The sequence below is a fragment of the Bos indicus genome, chromosome 14 (assembly GCF_029378745.1).
Source record: "Bos indicus isolate NIAB-ARS_2022 breed Sahiwal x Tharparkar chromosome 14, NIAB-ARS_B.indTharparkar_mat_pri_1.0, whole genome shotgun sequence".
NCBI classification, from domain to species: Eukaryota; Metazoa; Chordata; class Mammalia; order Artiodactyla; family Bovidae; genus Bos; species Bos indicus.
The window spans coordinates 67,847,738-67,871,239 of NC_091773.1; the positions used below are offsets into that span (position 1 = coordinate 67,847,738).

Sequence of the window (23,502 nt, forward strand, 5' to 3'; positions counted from 1 at the left end):
CATGTCCAGTTCTAACTCTTGCTTCTTAATCTGCATACAGATTTCTCAGGAGACAGGTCAGGTGGTTTGGTATTCCCATCTCCTTCAGAATTTTCCACAGTTTATTGTGATCCACACAGTCAAAGGCTTTGGCGTAGTCAATAAAGCAGAAATAGATGTTTTTCTGGAACTCTCTTGCTTTTTCGATGATCCAGTGGATGTTGGCAATTTGATCTCTGGTTCCTCTGCCTTTTCTAAAACCAGCTTGAATATCTGGAAGTTCACGTTCCACATACTATTGAAGCCTGGCTTGGAGAATTTTGAGCATTACTTTGCTAGCGTGTGAGATGAGTGCAATTGTGCGGTAGTTTGAATATTCTTTGGCATTGCCTTTCTTTGGGATTGGAAGGAAAACTGACCCTTTCCAGGCCTGTGGCCACTGCTGAGTTTTCCAAATTTGCTGGCATATTGAGCGCAGCACTTTCACAGCATCATCTTTTAGGATTTGAAATAGCTCAACTGGAATTCCATCACCTCCACTAGCTTTATTCATAGTGATGCTTCCTAAGGTCCACTTGACTTCGCATTCCTGGATGTCTGGCTCTAGGTGAGTGAACACACCATTGTGGTTATCTGGGTCATGAAGATTTTTTCTGTATAGTTTGTCTATCTATTCTTGCCACCTCTTCTTAATATCTTCTGCTTCTTTTAGGTCCATACCACTTCTGTCCTTTATTGAGCCCATCTTTGCAGGAAATATTCCGTTGGTATCTCTAATTTTCTTGAAGAGGTCTCTAGTCTTTCCCATACTATTGTTTTCTTCTATTTCTTTGCAATGATCACTGAGGCAGGCTTACGTATCTCTCCTTGATATTCTTTGGAACTCTGCATTCAAATAGATATATCTTTCTTTTTTTCCTTTGTCTTTTGCTTCTCTTCTTTTCTCAGCTATTTGTAAGGCCTCCTCATACAACCAGTTTGCCTTTTTGCATTTCTTTTTCTTGCAGATGGTCTTGATTCCTGCCTCCTGTACAATGTCACAAACCTCCGTCCATAGTTCTTCAGGCACTCTGTCTATCAAATCTAATCCCTTGAATCTATTTGTTACTTCCACTGTATAAGTATAAGGGATTTGATTTAGGTCACACCTGAATGGTCTATTGGTTTTCCCTACTTTCTTCAATTTAAGTGAATTTGGCAATAAGGAGTTCATAATCTGAGACACAGTCAGTCTTGTTTTTGCTGACTGTATAAAGCTTCTCCATCTTTGGCTGCAAAGAATATAATCAATCTGATTTTGGTATTAACCATCTGGTGATGTCTATGTGTAGAGTCTTTTCTTGTGTTGTTGGAAGGGGGTGTTTGCTATGATCAGTGCATTCTCTTGGCAAAACTCTGTTAGCCTGCTTCGCTTTATACTCCAAGGCCAAACTTGCCTGTTACTCCAGGTATCTCTTGACTTCCTACTTTTGCATTCGAGTCCTCTGTAATGAAAAGGACATCTTTTTTGTGTGTTAATTCTAGAAGGTCTTGTAGGTCTTCATAGAACCATTCAACTTCAGCTTCTTCAGCATTACTGGTTGGGGCATAGACTTGGATTACTGTGATATTGAATCATTTGCCTTGGAAACGAACAGAGATCTGTCTGTCATTTTTGAGATTGCATGCAAGTACTGCATTTTGAACTCTTTTGTTGAATATAAGGGCTACGCCATTTCTTCTACAGGATTCTTGCCCACAGTAGTAGATATAATGGATCTGAGTTAAATTCACCCATTCTGGCCCATTTTAGTTCACAGATTCCTAAAATGTTGATATTCACTCTCGCCATCTCCTGTTTGACCACTTCCAACTTGCCTTGATTCTTTGACCTAACATTCCAGGTTCCTATGCAATATTGCTCTTTACAGCATCGGACTTTACTTCCAACACCAGTCACATCCACAACAGGGTGTTGTTTTTGTTTTTATACTAATCATCAGGGAAATGCAAATCAAAGCTGTAACACCATCTCATGCCTGTTAGAATGGCTGCTATCAAAACAACTAGAATGACAAGTGTTAGCAAGGATTTGGAGAAAAGGAAACCTGTGTGCACTGCTGAGAGGAATGCACATTGCTGCATTCCATTGCTGGAAAGCAGGTTCCTCAAAAAATTAAAAATAAAACTAATCATATGATCCAGAAATTCCAGTTCTGAGTATTTATTTGAAGAAAACAAAACACTTAATATATGCATTCATTGCAGCATTATTTATATTAGCCAATACACTGGCAACAACTGTCCATCCATGGGTAAATGGATAAAGAAACCGCAATATCTATGCAATAGAATACTCAGAATACTCTTCAGCCATTAAAAAAAAAAAAAAAAAAAGAGTGCAATCTTAGCATTTTTAACAAAATGCATGGATTTCAAGAGCATTACACCAAATTGACAGAGGGACAAAATGGTGGAGTAGGACTTGGAGCTCACTTTCACTCTTGAGCACACCAAATCACAACTAACTGCTGAACAACCACTGACAAAAAAGACTGAAACCTACCAAAAAGGATATTATATATCTAAGGACATAAGAAGGAACACAACAAGAGGATTAGAGCAATGCTGCTGCTCGTTGTCCAACCCCGTGCAACTCCACAGACAGCAGCCCACCAGGCTCCTCTGTTCCTGGGATTCTCCAGGCATGAACACTGGAGTGGGTTGCCATTTCCTTCTCCAATGCATGAGAGTGAAAAGTGAAAGTGAAGTTGCTCAGTCATGTCTGACTGTTCATGACCCCATGGACTGCAGCCTACCAGGCTGCTCCGTCCATGGGATTTTCCAGGCCAGAGTACTGGAGTTGGGTGCCATTGCCTTCTCCATAGTGCAATGCACTAGTGATATAATCAAATTCCATCTCCCCATCCCCCTAAGGCAGACCTATAAACTGGAGAATAATTATATCACAGAAGTTCTCCCATAGGAGTGAGAGCTCTGAGTCCCATGACAGGCTCCCCTGTCAGGGGGTCTGTCATCAGAAGGAGGAGCCCCCAAAGCATTTGGCGTTGAAGGCCAGCAGGGCATGAGTGCAGGAGATCCACAGGACTAGGAGAAACAGAGACTGTACTCTTGGAGGGCGCACACAAGGTCTCATGGGCACCAGGACCCAGAATTTCATATAAGCCTAGGCCAAACCTACCTACTGGTCTTAGCAGTCTCCTGGGGAGGCAGGGAATGGCTATGACTCACTTATTGACAAGAACACTGGTGGTGGAGGTATCAGGAGGCCAGCATTTTGGCACCAAGACCTGGCCCCAGTGAACAGCTGTAGGTTCCAGTGCTGGGATGCCTCAGGCCAAACAACCGACAGAGCTAGAACACAGACTCATCAGCAGACAAGCTACCAAAAGACTTTCTGAACTCACAGTCACCTCTAGACACACTCCTTGGTGTGGCCCTGTCCACCAGAGCACCCAGGCCCAGGTCTGCCCACTAGTGGGCAAGGACTGGCCCCTCCCACCAGGAAGCCAGACACCAGAAGCAAGTAAGCTACAATTCAGCACACTGGAGAACCGAGTTCACAAACACAGAGCAGAACCTACCCTGGGACCAGCTGGTCCCTGGCCTTTGGATTCAGAGAGGAGTATACTGGTGGAACACATAGGACATCCCTACAGACAGCCACTTCTCCAGGGTGAGAAACATAACAGAAAAATACAATTAGAAATTTAGACAAAAATGAGGGCATTATGCCAAGTGAAATAAGTCAGACAAACTAAAATGAAAACAGGCTCATAGATATAGAGAACAAACTGGTGGCTGCCACACACAAGGGTTTAAGACTGGGAGAAATGGGTGAACAATTTATTTTTTTAAGTGTAAAAAGAAAGGAAGAAAGGAAGGGAGGGAGGAAGAAGAGCCTCTCCTTGCAATTAAAAGATCGGAACTCAGACACGCATCTATCATTGGGATTTGTTTTCTAAATGTTCTTTTTGTGCTGACATTAGATCCCTCTAAGATCTACTGAGTTTGCTGCTATTATTCTCCTACCAAATGCTTTTCTCACCCAACTTAACCATATTCAGTGTCTCTTTGCACCTAATCCCAAACCCTGTGTTTGTTTTCTTGGACCAGACCTACATTCTCAAACACACCTGGGAGGCATCTCAACTTGTGGATATCTTCAAAGCCTGACTAAATTCACAACCCCTTCTCCTTAACATCTTTCTAGATTCCCATTCATGATAGAACACACTATAAATTCTCAGAACTTGGTGGGCAGCCTTCCCTTCTTCCTTCTCCCTCAAATCCTGCACACCGACTGGCCCCTGCCTTGCCTCTGCCCTATCTTTGAGCAGCCCTTGGGGCCTCGCTCTTGGGCCAGAAGTGAGCCTCTCTGCTCGGTGGGCGTCAGAGCCCTCTGCTCATATTCCTCCCAAAGATCACTGCTGATCATCTGAGTGTTATGTTCGCAGTTTGTCTCTGACGCTAGACCGTGACTGTCTTGAAAACAGACAGCTTTGTTTTATGTAACTATGTATTTTGATTTCCTCCATATTTCAGTCTAAAATCAAAAAGATGCTCAAATAATATTGGTTGAATTACCTTTTAATTTCATTGATTGCAATAAATGCAATGACAAATGACAATGTAAATGCAATTATTTTAAAGAGGATTTTCTTGAGTCTTCTGATTAGGGAAAATTAACAGAAAAATCTGATGTGAGGTGTGATTAGAACAGCATAAATAAAGGGGTAAAAATTCAAGAAACTTGGTAGAAAGATATTTAAAAGTTTCCTAGATTGATGGAAATAAAATAAATTTGGAAAATACAAATGTCTTTAACTTCAAATGATTGGAAGACAATTATAGTTGTCCCTCAATCAGACTACACTGAATACTGAACATTTGAAATAATTTACATTTTTTAAATTATAATTGGGAAAAGGTAAAATAAAGTCTTCATGTATAAAACTGAGAAAAAGGAAACACTGTGTCCACTGGAAATGCCAGGATGGGAATCTATAGCTATAGGTACCCATTTTGCCTATTGTATACTGAGAACCCGTCTACAAAATGAAGCTAAACAGGACAAGCTAAGCCAAGAGATGGGAGAAGGCAATGGCACCCCACTCCAGTACTCTTGCTTGGAAAATCCCATGGATGGAGGAGCCTGGAAGGCTGCAGTTCGTGGGGTCGCTGAGGGTCGGACACGACTGAGCGACTTCCCTTTCACTTTTCACTTTCATGCACTGGAGAAGGAAATGGCAACCCACTCCAGTGTTTTTGCCTGGAGAATCCCAGGGACGGGGGAGCCTGGTGGGCTGCCGTCTATGGGGTCGCACAGAGTCGGACATGACTGAAGTGACTTAGCAGCAAGCCAAGAGATAGAGACAACAGGGCTAGAGATCGGTCCATATCACATCATTTGTAACCTGAATCCTGCCATGCCTAACACCATGTATCAGAGATACCAAAAGTATCTCTGAACTTTCCAGTTACGAAAGTTACAGATCTCTCCTTTTGGTTTAGTATATTTTAGTTAGATTGCTTTCACTTCTAACCAGATGTTCTGATTCAAAATCTCCAAACTAATCACCTTCCCCAGAATCTTCTCTAACCCAGAAAGAGGATTTGCCTCTTTCTGTTAACGTAAACATAACTGTCCTATATCATTGTCTCATCTATTCATTCTCCCACATATGCAATGTCACTAAATCTTATCATTCTATCCTCTGACATCCCTTCCTTTTCTCCCTGCCAACAAAAATGTCACCACTGTAATTCTGGTCTTTTATTTTTCTACCTTAGCAGTAGTATCATACATCACACATCTCAAAGATCACCTTCTCTCTGAAACCTTTTCTTAACTGCAATCCCCTCGCTCTGCTTTTTCTCCACTTCCACTCTTGTTCCATCTTTTTGAGTCAACTCAGGCACAGTTTTTCCTGGGTGCTCTTCCTGACCTGGTTCCTCTTCTCACAGAATGTGTTGCATGTATTCTTCTACAATTTTCTAGCACCCTCTGCTTAACTCCTTTAAAGTTTACCGTTTCTGAATCAAAATTCTGAATCAAAATTATCTGGATTATGTCACCAGTCTTAAAGCTTTTCAAGGGAAAAATCAATGTCCTACAGATGATCTGCCTAGTATACAGCAGAAGCTCAATAAACGCTTTTGAGCTTTTAAAGTGAATTGTGTTTTCTTCATCCTTGTATCCCCGCCACTCAGCACATGTGCGGCAGAGTAGCAGCTAGATTGATGCCAGCTAAGTGAAGAGCCTCCAGCAACAGACTGAATGTGTTACCATAAAATGCATATAATACCACCATAATAATGTGACAGTATCAGCAGGTGGGGCCTTTGATAGTTAATTAGGTCATGAGGATATGCTATGCTATGCTAAGTCACTTCAGTCGTGTCCGACTCTGTGCGACCCCATAGACGGCAGCCCACCAGGCTCCTGTCCCTGGGATTCTCCAGGCAAGAACACTGGAGTGGGTTGCCATTTCCTTCTCCAATGCATGAAAGTGAAAAGTGAAAGTGAAGTCACTCAGTCGTGTCCGACTCTTAGCGACCCCATGGATTTCAGCCTAACAGTCTCCTCCGTCCATGGGATTTTCCAAGCAAGAGTACTGGAGTGGGGTGCCATTGCCTTCTCTGCATGAGGATATAGTCCTCATGAATGGGATTTGTTCCCTTGTAAGAGGGGCACCTTCTATTTTTGCCATGTGAGGCTACTATGAGAAAGTGGCAGTCTACCACCCAGAAGAGGGTCCTCAGCAGAACCTGACTATGTTGGCACCTTGATCTCAGACTTCTAGCTTCCAGACTGCAAGAAGTAAATTTCTGCCATGCATAAGCCACCCTCTCTATGGCACTTTGTTACAGCAGCTGGAGCTAACTAAGACACTTCCTTGCCTCCAGTCTGACTGTATTTCTGTCTACCCAACTAACCATTTCAGATTAATCTTGGCTCACAACATCACCTGGTGGTTAACGATTCCAAGAATGCTTTCATTAGCACCTTAGAACACCTTTGCCTTTCCTCTTCATCTAAGCTGCCAATTCTTCAAAATTGCATGTGCTCCATGATATTATCATCAACATTTTCTTAACCATGGCAAATATCTCCACTATGAACTAAGGCTGTCTGATCTCAGCTGGGTCCCTTGCATTGCTCAGCAACCCTTATATTTATCTTCAACTGACTCCTATCAAATTCCCCACAGCAGCTGCTACAAAGTTTTTCCACTCTCCTTAAGCCCCAGATTCAACCTCTACTCCCCTCATACTCACCAAAAGCTCTCCTCTTCTACATAACTGAGAATATGATATTATGACCATGAGATGACTTGGCTTTCTTCATCCTCAACCCAAAACTTTTCTATCCCTTTATCTATACAATTCTTCTCAGCTCCCATCTCAGTGAAAGAACTGTGCACCCTCCTTTCCAAAGACAAATTCTCTATCCATAATGTAGCAATCACTGAAGAATATCCTCCAAACTGACCAGGAACTTTGAAACCTGAAAACAAAGCAGGCAATTCCATTAAGTGCAATTATGAAGTTTACTGTGGGTAACCTACACATAGGCAGGAAGGATCAGGCAGATGGGATGATCTGGAGGCATTTGCAGTTGCACTTTGCACCACGGAAAGGGGTACGGGGGATCTAAAGGGGCCAAAGCTAAAAACAGAATCCAACTATCGACTAAGAAGCACGACCACACCGATGGGGATGGGGGATTTTCCCCCTCCCCAGGGATCTCATGACCAGTAACCATCTGTGTAAGCATAAGGCAGGCTTCCAGTTTTCATACCAGAAGACATGGGTAAACATTGATGGGGAACATATCTGGCTTGGGCGAATTCTTGTCAATTAAGCTAAATCTCAGCCTCACAGAAAGTGGGGTAGGGGTTAGAACTGTGGACCTAAAATAGAGCTGACAAAATGGACTCAGTGTGGTACAGCCACACACCAACTATCCAGTTTTTTCCTTCTTCTTGGCTCCTTCCCTTTATCATATAGGAATACTTAAATCTTCTCTGTCCCAAAAGTTATTAATATTTCATCATTAGCTAACATTGACTGAGCATTCACAATATGGCAAGTGCCACTGTGAGCAGTTTGCATACGTGCTCAATTGCTTCAGTGTGTCCAGCTCTTTGCAACCCCATGGCCTATAAACCACCAGGCTCCTCTGTCCATGGAATATTCCAGCCAAGAATACTGGAGTGGGTTGCCATTTCCTCCTCCAGGGGATCTTCCTGACTCAGGGATTGAACCCACGTCTCCTGCATTTGTAGAAGGGTTCTTTATCAATGGGCCACCTGGGAAGCCTGTAAGCAGTTTATATAGATCATTTTAATTAATTCTGACAATAAACTTCGATGTTCTTGATACTATATTCCCTATTTTACAGACTAGGAAACTAAAGCTAGTAGCATTGAAAAATGTACTCAAGGTCACTTGCTTTTCACTTCCTTATACATGCCCACTTTTCTAAAGAATAATCTAAATTTGATTCTTCTCTCTTATTCTCTTCCTCTCTCCCTGTGTGCATCTACATTGTGTGTCCAAAAGCTTTATTGCTATACCAATCACAATTTGAGCAGTTCTGTGTCTGTCAGCACAGACAGGGAAATGCATACACACAGACACACATAATACTTACACACCATTAACACTTATTCAATATATATTTGCTGAAATGTTGAAAAACTGAATTATATATAGTTCTCTTATAGTTCTCAAGAGAATAATATTTTTAAAATAAATCAGCACTGCCCTTTTTCACTTTCTCAGCTACTATTATCACTTTTATAACTTTTCAAGCTCAAAGAACAAAACAACTAAGGCACCAAGTAGGTTTTCTTGAGTTTGAAAAGCACTCACTGCCTCAGAGTTTCCCTCTAGTTACCTAACCTAATCCCATGGCCCACAGGTTGGCGCAGTTTCCACAGCTTTCAAGAAGACCCTTTCTTTCTTTTTTTTGGCTGCACCACTCGGCCTGTGCATCTTAGTTCCCTGATCAGGGATAGAACCCAGGCCATGGCAATGAAAGCATTGAGTCCTAACCACCAGAAGGACATGACTGGGTCCAGAAATGAAGGGCATTCAACAGTATCGGCGCGCAACTCCTTCCCCACCAGAAAGGCCAGGCTGACACCAGGTCAACTGAGGAAGCAAACGTTTCTTTTATTGAAAAGTGTTTAATTGGACATTTTCAGAATCTAATGTCATGTATGCAGATGCAAATGTTTGAAGAGTTGTTTACAGTGTGGTTTGTGCCAGACAGGCTCCCATGCCAAGCCAGCACATAGCCTCCCATTATTTAGCTGGGCTCAGCTTCTAAAGATGTTTCAGGGCTCTCTGAGTCTTGTAAATTTCCACATCCAAAGGCTCATCTGGTTTTTCAAGGCAGAGTCATTTTTCCCCTCATGCGTAGACATCAGTCCTTCCCCTGCCAATCCCTGTCACTGCCTGCTCTGGTTCAGAAAAGGCTTTGGAGCTATTATTTAAGAGGCGATTACTCCATCTCTAGAAGTTTTAGTAGTTTTGTGAAGACTAACAAAGGGTAAGTCGGACTCTTGATCCCTACTCAGAAACTGGATCTTAGCTGATGTAATTATTTCAAGAACTGTTTCTGTTACTCACTGACCCAGAAAAACACAGCTTAGTATTAGCTCAGCTAATAGATTTCCATCTTAACATATCCCCCCTAAAAGGAATCAGTTCTTGATTGGGAGGATAAACAAGGATATACAAGTGGACGCTGGGAAATCCATTCATCTTTAAGAATTGAACCATCCACACTCTGCCTTGAAAATACAATGCAAAAAGAAAAATTTGTCATTATCACAAATTGTTATGATGCCTTCACTATATTCTCTTCCTATTATCAAACACCTTCTACAGGAAACTTTTTTACATGTTTAAAGTTCTAAGTGGTAAATACACATGAAGAATATTGCTCTTGTATCATGTTAAGGATACCCAATTCAAGAGTAAAATCTGCCATTAGTTTTACATTGTAAAGCTAATAATTTTCTTATGACTTTTTATCCAGTGGAGAGCATTGGATAAAACAAATAAGCTTATCAAATTGTAAAGCAATAATAGCCCAGTTTTTAAAAACCCACTTAAAGAAAAAGAAATTATTAGCATTTATTAATGAGTTAATTTATTCATACTACAGACAGTGACTGGTTACCTATGCTCAGAGCAGCTACAACTGTTTCAGATATACAGAAATAAAGAATATGTCATCCTAGGCCTAGGCCTTAGGAAGCTGGTGAAAGATGAAGGCAAATGACTAGGACACACACAAAATAGGAAACTGATTCTCAAGTATTAACAATAAAGTACAGTTGACCCTTGAACAACATGGGTTTGAACAGTGTGTGTGCACTCACATCTGGATTTTTTTCAATAAATACCGCAGTACTACAGGATCAAATGTTGGTTGAATCTGAGGACTACAGATAGGTGGGGCTAACTGTAAAGTTATTCTCAGATTTCTGACTGCTATGGGGTTGGTGCCCCTAATCCCCAAGTTGTTCAAGGGTCAACTGTAATAATAAAGTTGTGCAGGATTATCACAGGAGAGAACAAGGAAGTAATAACAGAGAAGATGGTATTTCAGCTCAGCCTAGCAGGATAGATGAATTTTCACAGTTGTATAGTAGGAAGGGTCTTTCTAGTTAAAGAACAACCGTGAGCAAAGACGTGAACATTTATAACATGTTCTTTAGAACTTACTTATTTTAAAAAGTCTGGGGTATAAAAAGCTGCAGTACTATAAAGCACTAGGGGGAAACTGAAACATACACATGCATACAACAAATGTATTCCCAGTCCCATTTCAGACATATGGTTCAGAACCCACAGTTAGGTGGGACCAGGAATCAGTATCTTTCCCATCTTCCCATGTCAAGATGTGCACCCATGATGCAATCCAATATACACATAAAGAATAAGACATGGAGGGGTCTTCCAGGTGTTACGGGCTGAACTCTCCCACACCCCAGTTCATATGCTTAAGCCCTACAACCCAGGGCCTCAGAATGCGATGATATTTGGAGATGGGGACTTTAAAGAGGTAATTAAGTTAAAATGAGGGCAGTGGGGGAGGTGGGCTAATATAACCTGATTGAAGAGGAAATTTGGACATATAGAGACACTGGGGCGCACATGAACAGAAAAAAAGTGACCATATGAGGAAACAGCAAGAAGATGAACATCTGCAAGCCAAGGAGAGAAGCTTCAGAAGAAACCAAACCTGTTGACACGTTGAGCTTGGACTTTCAACTTCTATAACTATGAGAAAATAAATTTCTACTGCTTAAGCTACACAGTCAGTGGTATTTTGTTATGACAGGCCTAGAGAACTAATACAGTAAGAAGGCACTAGGAATGCACTGAGAAATACATTTTAATGCCAAATCTTTAAGAACTTTAAATGTCACAGTAGGAGTTTCTACTTTATTTCACAGGTAATTTCTCAAAGTGTAGGTCTTCTAAGAAGGAAAATCATATGATCTGGCCTATGATCCAACTCTTGAAGCAGTGTGGAAGATTAAAAGACTTTGCCTGTCCAAGGCAAGAAACAATAAAGGATATCACTAGAGCCATGATAGAAAGGATTACTGTTCTTGGTCAGTCACTAAGTCACATTCAAACATTTGCAACTCCATGAACTGCACCACATCAGATTCCTCTGTCATCTACTATCTCCCAGAATTTGCTCAAATTCATGTCCACTGAGTTGATGATGCTATCTAACCATCTCATCTTCTGTTGCCCTCTTATCCTCCTGCCCTCAATCTTTCCCAGCATCAGTGTCTTTTCCAATGAGTCAGTTCTTAGCATCAGGTGGCCAAAGTATTGATAGTTCAGCTTCAGCATCAGTCCTTCCAATGAATACTCAGGGTTGATTTCCTTTAGGATGGACTGGTTTATCTCCTTGAAGTCCAAGGGTCTCTCAAAAGTCTTCTCTGGGACCACAATTCAAAAGCATCAAGAAACTCTTTTATTTTTGGTATTAGTTCCAGAAGGTATTGTAGGTCTTCACAGAACCGGTCAACTCCAGCTTCTTCAGCATCAGTGATTGGGATATAGACTTGGATTACTGTGATACTGAATGGTTTGCCCTGGAAACAAACCAAGATTATTCTGCCATTTTTGAGGTTGCACCCAAGTACTGCCTTTCAGATTCTTCTGTTGACTATGAGGGATATTCCATTTCTTCTAAGGGATTCTTGTCCACAGAGTAGATATAAGGACCATCTGAATTAAATTTTCCTATTCTGTCCACTTTAGTTCACTGATTCCTTAGATGTCAATATTCAATCTTGCCATCTCCTGCTTGACCACATCCAATTTACCTTAATTCATGGACCTAACATTCCAGGTTCCTATGCAATGTTGTTCTTTAGAGCATCGGACCTTACTTTCACCACCAGACACATCCACAGCTAACCATCATTTCTGCTTTGGTTCAGCCATTTATTCTTTCTGGAGCTATTAGTAATTGCCCTCTGCTCTTCCCCAGCAGCACACTGGATACCTTCTGACCTGGTGGGCTCATCTTCCAGTGTCATATCTTTTTGCCTTTTCATACTGTTCACGGGGTTCTCCAAGCAAGAATACTGGAGTAGGCTGCCATTTCCTTCTCCAGTGGACCATGTTTTGTCAGAACTCTTCACTATGACCCCATCTGTCCTGGGTAGCCCTGCATGGCATGGCATATAGCTTCATTGAGTTAATTCCCTTTGCCCTGACAAGGCTGTGATCCATGAAGGGGATAGAAAGGACAGGGACAATTAAAAAACAGAAAATTTCAGGTGCTATCAAAGGTAGACACAACAGCATTTGGTGACTTAAAATCTGGGAGGATGAGGAATAGGAAAGAGTTAAGGCTAACCTCCCCAGGTTTTGAGCCTGTTTGTACCCTGTATTTCAGATACATCACAGAATCCTTTCTGGGTTTTCTATTTTGGTTAATGGCATCTCAATCTATGAGAAAATCCAGAAAGCATTCTTTGGAATGAAACTGAGTTGAAAACCAAAGAACAGAAAGGGATCCAGTATAGAGATGGAATTCTCTTAAGAACAGAGGAGCTCATTATAGCTACAGGGTACTGAGAGTGCTGTTTTCACCTCTGTCATTACTCCTGTCCTTATAGAAAGAAATAAAACTGAACAAACTGACAACCACTCCCCTTAGCGCAGAGAAGCAAGGGTAAAAAGCAAACCACCACCCTAAAATCTACAGAGACAGGCAAATCCAGAGAGTCACAGCCCAGATCTGGCTTATCTGGAGCAGAAGCCACTGAACCCATAAAATATAGGAATACCTAAATGGTAATTCTAACAAAGCTGGAGACTGAATACTGGCCACCCTGGGAGTGAGGAACTCCTAAGGTCACAGTCTCAGGGAAGGAGGGGAGTGATTTCCAACAATCTGGGGTAACCACAGGACAGCTATTACAAAAAGGCAAAGACAGAAGAGAAAGTACCAGTGAAAAAAATAATAATGACAGTAGCTAGTACTGACTGAGAAGGCCTTTCCTAAATGCTTACATTTCTTAACCCTACAGCAAATCTATAGGATAATGCATTGGTTTTCTATTGCTGGCTATAACAAATGACCACAAAACTTGGTGGCTTAAACAAAACAAATGCTTATAGTTCTGTAGGTCAGAAATCCAACACTGGACTTACCAGCTAAAATCAGTGTGTTGGCAGGGCTGCATTTCTTCTGGGGGCTCTAGGGAAGGATCTTTGCCTTTACCAGATCCTAGTGGCCATTAACATGCCACTTAATTAAAGGGTTATTTGCCTCCTGGAAGATTTAATCATAAAATTGTTTTATATTGTAGACTCTCCTATTACATTTTAAGTGTTGTTTGAGTTCCACAGATATTCTCTAGAGACTTCATGACCATCCCTACTGCATGGTAGGGATGCAGTAGGGATGGTAGCACAGCTGGCAGTAAGGAGCCTTTTCATCACTGCCTCTCTCCCGATCTTGGTTTTCTTGACCTTCAAATATCATCTGCTTTATTCTTATTTTTACAAGATGAACATGGTGGGAGTGGAGGGAACATACTATAACACATCAAGGTTCCCAGGCAAGCAAGATTCCAAAACAATGGATAGAGCCGTGGGCTGAATTTCAGAAGGCCTGGAGTGCTTGCCAGTTACAGGATCTGAGACAAACTACAGCCTCTTTCTTATCAAGATTTTTAGTTTATAAAAGAAAGATAATAGTGCCTGGCTGCACATGCTTCTGAGGGTTCATGTAACTATCAAATGTAAAAATTCTTTCTAATATATAAGGTTCTATGCTAATATATCCTTTTTTCCAATCAAGTCTAATGCCATGACCCTAAGAGAACACTACATCAATCTTTTTCTTTGTTAGCAACTATATCTCATAGAATTCATTAAATGTTCTGAAAATTCCTTCTAATTATTACCCTTCTCATTTTATCTTACTCTGTTATTCTTCTCTTAGTTCAAAGTCTTCCAACACTTTATCTGCAGAATAAGAACAAACCCTCTACACAGTACCTCTAAACAATCACCTGTTTGTCTCTTCCTAATAAGTTGAATTAAGAGACACTTGCTCCTTGGAAGAAAAGCTATGACCAACCTAGAAAGCATATTAAAAAGCAGAGACATTACTTTGTCAACAAAGGTCCGTCTAGTCAAAACTATGGTTTTTCCAGTGGTCATGTATGGATGTGAGAGTTGGACTATAAAGAAAGCTGAGCACCAAAGAACTGATGCTTTTGAACTGTGGTGTTGGAGAAGACTCTTGAGAGCCCCTTGGACTGCAAAGAGATCCAACCAGTCCATTCTAAAGGAAATCAGTCCTGAATATTCATTGTCAGGATTGATGCTGAAGTTGAAATTCCAATACTTTGGCCACCTGGTGCAAAGAACTGACTCCTTGGAACAGACCCTGATGCTGAGAAATATTGAAGGCAGGAGGAGAAGGGGACGACAGAGGATGAGATGGTTGGATGGCGTCACCAACTCAATGGACATGAGTTTGAGCAAGCTCTGGGAGTTGGTGAAGGACAGGGAAGCCTGGTATGCTGCAGTCCATGGGGTTGCAAAGAGTCAGACAGGACTGAGTGAATGAACTGAACTGAACAAGTTGAATTAGATGAGAAACCAAAGCTTGTGATATTCTTACCATTAAAGAAATACATTATTTGGAAGAGCCAGCTCAATATCATCTCTGTATTCCAAATCTGCCTATACCTGTGACTTGAGCAATCAGTCCTCTCTGCTACACTCCAACCATTTGCTTATCTTTGTTCATTTCAACCACTCCCCTGTGTCACTCTAGTTTGGTTTTCTTGATAATTTTTAATCAGATCAGATCAGATCAGTTGCTCAGTCATGTCCGACTCTTTGCAACCCCATGAATCGCAGCACGCCAGGCCTCCCTGTCCATCACCAACTCCCAGAGTTCACTCAGACTCACATCCATCGAGTCGGTGATGCCATCCAGCCATCTCATCCTCTGTCATCCCCTTCTCTTGCCCCCAATCCCTCCCAGCATCAGAGTCTTTTCCAATGAGTCAACTCTTCGCATGAGGTGGCCAAAGTACTGGAGTTTCAGCTTCAGCATCAGTCCTTCCAAAGACATCCCAGGGCTGATCTCCTTCAGAATGGACTGGTTGGATCTCCTTGCAGTTCAAGGGACTCTCAAGAGTCTTCTCCAACACCACAGTGCAAAAGCATCAATTCTTCGGCGCTCAGCCTTCTTCACAGTCCAACTCTCACATCCATATATGACCACAGGAAAAACCATAGCCTTGACTAGACGAACCTTTGTTGGCAAAGTAATGTCTCTGCTTTTCAATATGCTATCTAGGTTGGTCATAACTTTTCTTCCAAGGAGTAAGCGTCTTTTAATTTCATGGCTGCAGTCACCATCTGCAGTGATTTTGGAGCCCAGAAAAATAAAGTCTGACACTGTTTCCACTGTTTCCCCATCTATTTCCCATGAAGTGATGGGACCGGACGCCATGATCTTCGTTTTCTGAATGTTGAGCTTTAAGCCAACTTTTTCACTCTCCACTTTCACTTTCATCAAGAGGCTTTCTAGTTCCTCTTCAGTTTCTGCCATAAGGGTGGTGTCATCTGCATATCTGAGGTTATTGATATTTCTCCTGGCAATCTTGATTCCAGCTTGTTTCTTCCAGTCCAGCGTTTCTCATGATGTACTCTGCATATAAGTTAAATAAACAGGGTGACAATATACAGCCTTGACATACTCCTTTTCCTATTTGGAACCAGTCTGTTGTTCCATGTCCAGTTCTAACTGCTGCTTCCTGACCTGCATACAAATTTCTCAAGAGGCAGATCAGGTGGTCTGGTATTCCCATCTCTTGAAGAATTTTCCACAGTTTATTGTGAGCCACACAGTCAAAGGCTTTGGCATAGTCAGTAAAGCAGAAATAGATGTTTTTCTGGAACTCTCTTGCTTTTTTGATGATCCAGTGGATGTTGGCAATTTGATCTCTGATTCCTCTGCCTTTTCTAAAACCAGCTTGCACATCAGGAAGTTCATGGTTCACATATTGCTAAAGCCTGGCTTGGAGAATTTTGAGCATTACTTTACTAGCATGTGAGATGATAATTTTTAATAACCTCTGATTGTTTGTGTATCTTTTTTTTTTCAGTAGAACTTACATAAGAATTAGAGTTCTAAGAAACTCACCTGAAATATAAGCATCATTAGTAAAGTCTAGTGTGTTTTTTCTGTCTTTTTACATGATTTATTGAATTGATTTGTCTATTTAGACTGCGGATCTGTCATAAAATTTGACCGGTCGTGGCTATATGATGTCACAGTACAACTATAGTCACTAGTCAAGAGTATACATCAAGGATCTCCCATGGATACTCCTACATGTTCTCACATCCGTGAGTTGTATCTACTCACTGTCTTCCTCCCCAAACCTCTTCCTCATCTGATGTTTATTACCCTCCTTAGGGGCATCTGCATCCACCTATGTAAGCAATACCAAAACCTCAGAATTATTGTCAACCTTACTTCCCATATCCAGCGAGTCATTAAACCCTGTTCTCCCTATCTGCTGATTATCTCTCAAACCTATGCTAGTTTAGACCCTTATCATATTTCCTTTGGACTATAGTACCAGCATCCTCATTTTCCTCTGGCCTCCCAGCTTTCCATCTCTAGTTTCCCCAAAATATTATTGCTGGAGTTATTTTCTAGAGAAAGTCCAATTATAGCACTCCTCCTATTAAAAATTAGCTTTAAAACTCTTAAATAAAATTTTCTAGGCTGTGATAAAGTTAAAATAACATGACATTCAAGGACCTTCTTTCTCTGGCCCCAACCTCACAAGACCCACCCAATCCATGTCTCTCCCTGGCAGTGCCATGCTCAAACTGCCTCCTTTTCTTTGCCCATCCTGTTCTCTGTTCTCAGAACACTTTTATCCCTTCTTTTGGCCTTTAGGCTTCAAAATCCAGTTCAAAATTCACCTGCTCTGTGAAGTCTTCCTAAATTCTGACCAAACCTCTCTCCTGGGAGAATGAGTGGCCACTACTCCCACATTACCCTGTGCTGCAGTTATCTGTGGATGGCTCACTTCCCTCCATAAACTTGGTATCTCATTCATCTTTATCTGGCACACAGTACACACTCAATAAATGGTTACTGAAATTAACACACACAGAATAAAATAATAACTAAAGAAAAATTCCACAGAAGCACACCAGTCCTTCATCTTAGCTGCAATAAATAAACAGGGCCCAAGAATAAAGGAAAGGACTAATAATCTGATGTAGCAAACACAGGAATGGGTTGTTTGTTTTAAAAAACCTAAGTGGTTTAGGGAGGGCAGGGGGAGAAGAAAGTACATTTTAAAGCTCTAGCTCCAGGGCAAGTAATAAAAATTGTTGCTTTAATGGTTTTTTCATAATATTGTGAGCAATGGGAAGGTCTATTCCATCACACCAGCCTTCAGGGCAGAAAGTTTCGGCCTCCTGAGCTAAATCAAACTGGCATCACTCTTAGTTTTTCAAGCAGCTGCAACTGGTCTCTGCCTTCTATGAAACTCGACTGACAAAGAAGAAACAAAATAATTTACCACTTACTTTATGGGCCTCTCTTTTCCTCCTGTCAATTAATTATAAGAGTTCTGGAAACTCATCCTGCATTCCTGCCCCTAGATTACAGCAAGGTAGGCATTGTACTTTGCATTAGGAGTTGTCACTCTTATAAAGAAGGAGGTTGGGAGGTAGCAACTTATCAAGGATCGGAAGCTAGCCCAAGAAACAACATTGTATTCAGTTCGATGTCTGTAGGTGCCCCTCACCCATATATCTCTTGACGTGATTGATCCTTTTTATACTCCCTGGATTATTAAATCTGAGCACATTTAACATTAGGAGGTATGTGCACCTATGTAAAAATGTGAGTCTTCCAGAGTAGCAATGGAACTCAATAATTTTCAAAATGCTATACCAATTCTCTGTAATTCAGTCTCAGTTATCCCTCTCCTGAGCTCCCATTCTAAACACGCTTATCCACAATGCCCCAAAGTTTAATATATATCCTGGAACACACACAGAGACCACATTCTCCAATGTTACACAGATTTTCCTAGCAGGGATTGTCTACATTTCTGGGAGAAACCCTGCCTCCATCTGTCTGTGTTTTGAATACCTGACCTTCCCATTTTCAAAGCGCTGTTTCTATTTTTGGAAGGTGGAATAGGGATTACAAGGTATGCAGCACTTAAGGTTACAGCAAGGCTGAAATGGGACAAAACAAGTAAAAAGGTTAAATGTAACAGTGCTTGGTGAGTGGTCATTGCCCCATAAATATCATCTCTGTTACATTCCATGTCGGAATCACATGTGACCCAACAACTGGATCTTTGAGAACAGAGTCACAAAAAGTTGTTGTTTTTTCCTACCAAGCACCACATCTGACTTCACTTCTCCCAAGAGACTTGAAAGAACAGAAGTAGGTAACATTAATTTTATTTTACTTAACACGTTTGGGACTTTGTGAAATGTAGCATGCAAGAAATATTTTAATATGTATGAAAAATGACTTTTTAAGTGCCTTTTAAAAATCTCTAAGGTCCTTCCATTTCCAAAATGTTGTGATCTATGATAACTAATCTCAAATGCAGGCAAATTAATAGTGATAATTCCCTAGATATACTGAAAATACATGGCATTGTCGGGCTGGGTGCATTGAAAACAAGTTAGACCCAGGATGGGGAGCCTGTGGCAATGCTCAAGACAGTTTTGCCCTCCTTCCCCCCCTCCTGCCCAGAGTCTATAATTCTCATCTGAAACTCCCAGGTCCTTCCCACATCCCAGCAGATGTGAAGAAGATGAGGAATGAGTTATAATTTGCAGATAAGACAGTGGGGCCAAGATGCTACAGAATCCCAAGCAGAGCAGTTGAAGTGAGTTAAGCTTTCATAAAATCATCTGCAATTTCACCTTTTACCTACTAAAAGAGAATCCTGAAGTCTACCTCAGGAAGGGGCCCTACCGAACCTCCTGCATTTCGAAGATTAAGAAACAGACCTAAAGAGATAACGGAACAAGTCTAAAGTCATCCAGGTTTTCTGAAACCCAGGCCTGGAAACCTAGAACCGAAGCAGTGACCAATTGAATTAAAGCAGTCTCCACCTGTGTCACTTCCCAAGTATCTGCACACAGATAAATGTCTCTCTTTTCCTCTCTGACCTATAGTCAGCCTTCTTCAGTCACCCACAAACCAGCCAGCACCTGTCTTGGGAAAGCAAACAAGATCCCCCACAATCCTGAATTCAAAGAAATGTCTGGTTTTACAAATTACTAAAAGCAGAGTCACGTGGTACTGCCTTCAGATTCACTCTTACCTTTCATAAATACATTAAAAAATATTATAAAGTACACAATAAATGTAAAAAAAATATGTATTATAGTGACACTGATTCTGCAAAGTCAGAAAATAAAATACAAGCAAAAAAAAAAAAAAAAAAAAAAACAGAAGAAGCCTAGATGTACTTCACTTTAAGCAACACATAAAGGAAAATCTCCCTAAAATGGAAAATGAAGGGGTGCTTCTGTGGATTATTTTAATACAGCATAGAACTTTTAAACAGCCACAATCAGAATGACTGCATTTATGAGTGCAACATCTATACAGCTTTTGGGAAACTACCAGAAGATAAGAGTTGTAAGCCTCTGTCTCCACTGCCTCCACGTTGTGTGTATTTATATCCATTCATGTATTCCTTCATTCAGCTGTATTTCAAGTGTATTCATTCACTGATGTTAATTCACCAGTTCTCCTCCATAGGAACTCACTTTTTTGCTCAATTCCTCACTGAGTACTACTGAAAGAAAAAGAAAGTGAAGTCGCTTAGTCGTGTCCCATTCTTTGCGACCCCATGGTCTGCAGCCTACCAGGCTCCTCCATCCATGGGATTTTCCAGGCAAGAGTACTGGAGTGGGGTGCCATTTCCTTCTCCGGGGGATCTTCCCAACCCAGGAATCGAACCTGGGTCTCCCGCATTGCGGGCAGATGATTTACCGTCTGAACCACACTGAGGACCTGACAAGTTCAACAGGGGCTCTGTCCCGTGGAACTTAAGAGCCGGCGTGGAGCCTAGAATTGCACACCAAAAATGAAAGTACAAGATAAAAGGTGAAAAGAACCACAAAGGACCTCCCGATAAAGGGTTAACTAGGAATTGCTTCCAGATGCGGGCGAGGGAAGCATCTTGGCAGCTTGGGTCCGGAGCACCCCCTCCCGCGTCCCAGGACGAGAGGGGAAAGGACCCATGATGCCTGGCTTCCTGCTCTCTGCGCCCAGCATCCTCCTCCATCCCGGCGCTCTCATTCGATTTCCTCATTTCTGGGCCTTTGCTGCGGAAGCCACAGACCAGACCGGTCTCCCGGCGGCTTCCCCACCCCGTATGTCAGTCGCTCCCAAGAACGAGCTACTCGGAAAGTTCCCCTCACTCTGGGGTCGGCCACCCGCCTCGGCTCGCCCGCCCGGAGGAGCCAGGCCCAGCCGTTGGCTGACGGGGGCTCGCGGGCGGCGCACGCACCTGGTCGGCCGCTGGAGCTATGGCGGCGGCGGCGGCGGCGGCCGTGCTCAGGACCAGGTTCAGAGCCCAGCCTTCAAGTGGCGGCGGCCACACCCGCGACGCGGCCCCCCCACCTGGTCTGGCAGCTGCCGGGTTTCCTGCGGCGAGAAGGCGGGGCGCAGCGGCCAGGGACTCCGGGCGCCCGCGGGCGGGCGGGGGGCCAAGCGCCGCCTCCACGACACCCGACGACGGCCTCGCTGCGACTCAAGCGACCTGAGGGCCGCGGGCTACCGGCTGTCACCTCACCTTCTGGATCTGCTCCACAGTGTCCTGGGCCCCCGCAGTCTTGCGTCTTTATTTGGAGTCTTTCGGCCAGAACGTCGCTCTCAGGCCTCGCGGGTGCCCACGGCCTTGGACCTCGGAGCCACGAGGGAGTTTCAAGAGCTCAAGTGACCAAAGGGCCTACCTGAGATGTGACTTCAGGTGGCCAAAGGGCTCACCCGAGGTGTCGTATGCTTGCAGGAGTGGCCGGGCAGGTAGCGAAGAAAGGGGTTGAGGAGCTGAAAGGAAAATGTTCAAGGTTTTGCTGTCTCAGCACCTGGATGAGGGCAGAGTCTGGAAACCCCAGGATAGGTGAGCTGCCCAGCGCCTCCCACGGCTACCGGGGTGATTAGAGCGTTATTGTCCCATCCTGCCCGACAGGGTTGTTGGAGAGCAGACGGTGATGAAGATGGACGAGAAGACCCGAGCTGGGCGAGATCGGGCAGAGTCCTGCCTCTTTGGTTGATGTGTTAATTATATAAGGGTGCCGGAGAAAGGAGATTCACCTGATTACCTGGCGTAGCTTTTTGTATGAACGAGTCACTCGCATCACTGGTCACACAATGTGTGCTTACGTATTTTCAACATTTTCTGTTTTGATAAATTTGAATTCCTTTGTATAACCACACTCTTATCAAATACAAACACTTATATTTGTGAGACACGGAGCAATTCAGGTCTCCTCTTTAACAACAACATCAACAACAACAACAAAAAACCACATGCTCCCTGGGAACTTTAAAAAAGTACAAAATTTGCAATGTCCATTTACCTCCATACACTTAATCCTCAGTTAACAATCTGTCTAAACTTTTAGTAACCCCATTGCCCACTGAATAAAGTGTGAACTCAGACATTCAAAATAGTTCCTCAAAGGTGACCCTGGCCCACCAGGATCATCTCTATGTTGCTATCTCCAGCTCTGCAGTATTACTTTTTCTCAAATTATCTGAGGTAAGAATAGTTTATTATTTATTATTATTTATTTATTATTTCCAATAAGTCATGAACTGTCATTTTTGTAAGATACAACTTAAAACTTGCTAGAAAAGTGAAAAAAATAAAAACTACAAGTCCTAATTTTCATTACAGGTATTTTCAGTTCAGTTCAGTTCAGTTCAGTCGCTCAGTCATGTCCGACTCTTTGTGATCCCATGAACCACATCACGCCAGGCCTCCCTGTCCATCACCAACTCCCAGAGTCCACCCAAACCCATGTCCACTGAGTCGGTGATGCCATCCCGACTCATCTGCCAACCATCTCATCCTCTGTCGTCCCCTTCTCCTCCTGCCCTCAATCTTTCCCAGCATCAGGGTCTTTTCCAATGAGTCAGCTCTTCTCATCAGCTAGCCAAAGTATTGGAGTTTCAGCTTCCACATCTGTCCTTTAAATGAACACCCAGGACTGATCTCCTTTAGGATGGACTGGTTTGATCTCCTTGCAGTCCAAGGGACTCTCAAGAGTCTTCTCCAACACCACAGTTCAAAAGCATCAATTCTTTTGCACTCTGCTTTCTTTATAGTCCAACTTTCACATCCATACACGACCACTGGAAAAACCATAGCCTTAACTAGACGGACCTTTGTTGGCAAAATAGTGTCTCTGCTTTTTAATATGCAGTCTAGGTTGGTCATAACTTTTCTTCCAAGGAGTGAGCGTCTTTTAATTTCATGGCTGTAATCACCATCTGCAGTGATTTTGGAGCCTAGAAAAATAAAGTCAGCCACTATTTCCACTCTTTCCCCATCTATTTGCCATGAAGTAATGGACCAGATGCAGGTATAAGTTTCAACTCATTATATAATAATAATAATAGCTTCACATTTATTGGGTACTTTATGCTAAGACTTTAATGCATTAACTATGACTTAACAACTCTATGAGTTATTATATTATTATTATTATAATTATTATTCCCACTTTACATATGAGGACATTAAGAATTAGAGAAGTCAAATCACAAACTAGTGAGCTGCAGAGTTAGCACTATGACCTGTTCAGGCCTATGCAGTCAACCTTAATGGGAGCCCTCCTCCATAAAGCCTCTGCATTTGCTTTGGAGTTGAAATTAATCACACCTTAGGACTTCCCTGGTGGCTCAGATGGTAAAGCGTCTGT

At 42.3% G+C, this 23,502-nt stretch overlaps 1 protein-coding gene across 3 annotated transcripts in view; it reads right to left on the reverse strand.

Moving 5' to 3' along the window:
- CPQ (carboxypeptidase Q) overlaps positions 1–21,659 on the reverse strand; it is a 560,676-nt gene extending 539,017 nt beyond the window's left edge. The window contains exon 1 of one of the 3 annotated variants that reach the window (XM_019974049.2): positions 21,369–21,659. The gene's annotated coding sequence lies outside the window, so the exon portion shown is untranslated. Of the gene's footprint in view, positions 1–21,083; positions 21,290–21,368 lie in introns of those variants that run through there. The other 2 variants (XM_070802866.1, XM_070802863.1) reach the window with 2 other exon arrangements.
- Between the last annotated feature and the right edge of the window lie 1,843 nt (positions 21,660–23,502).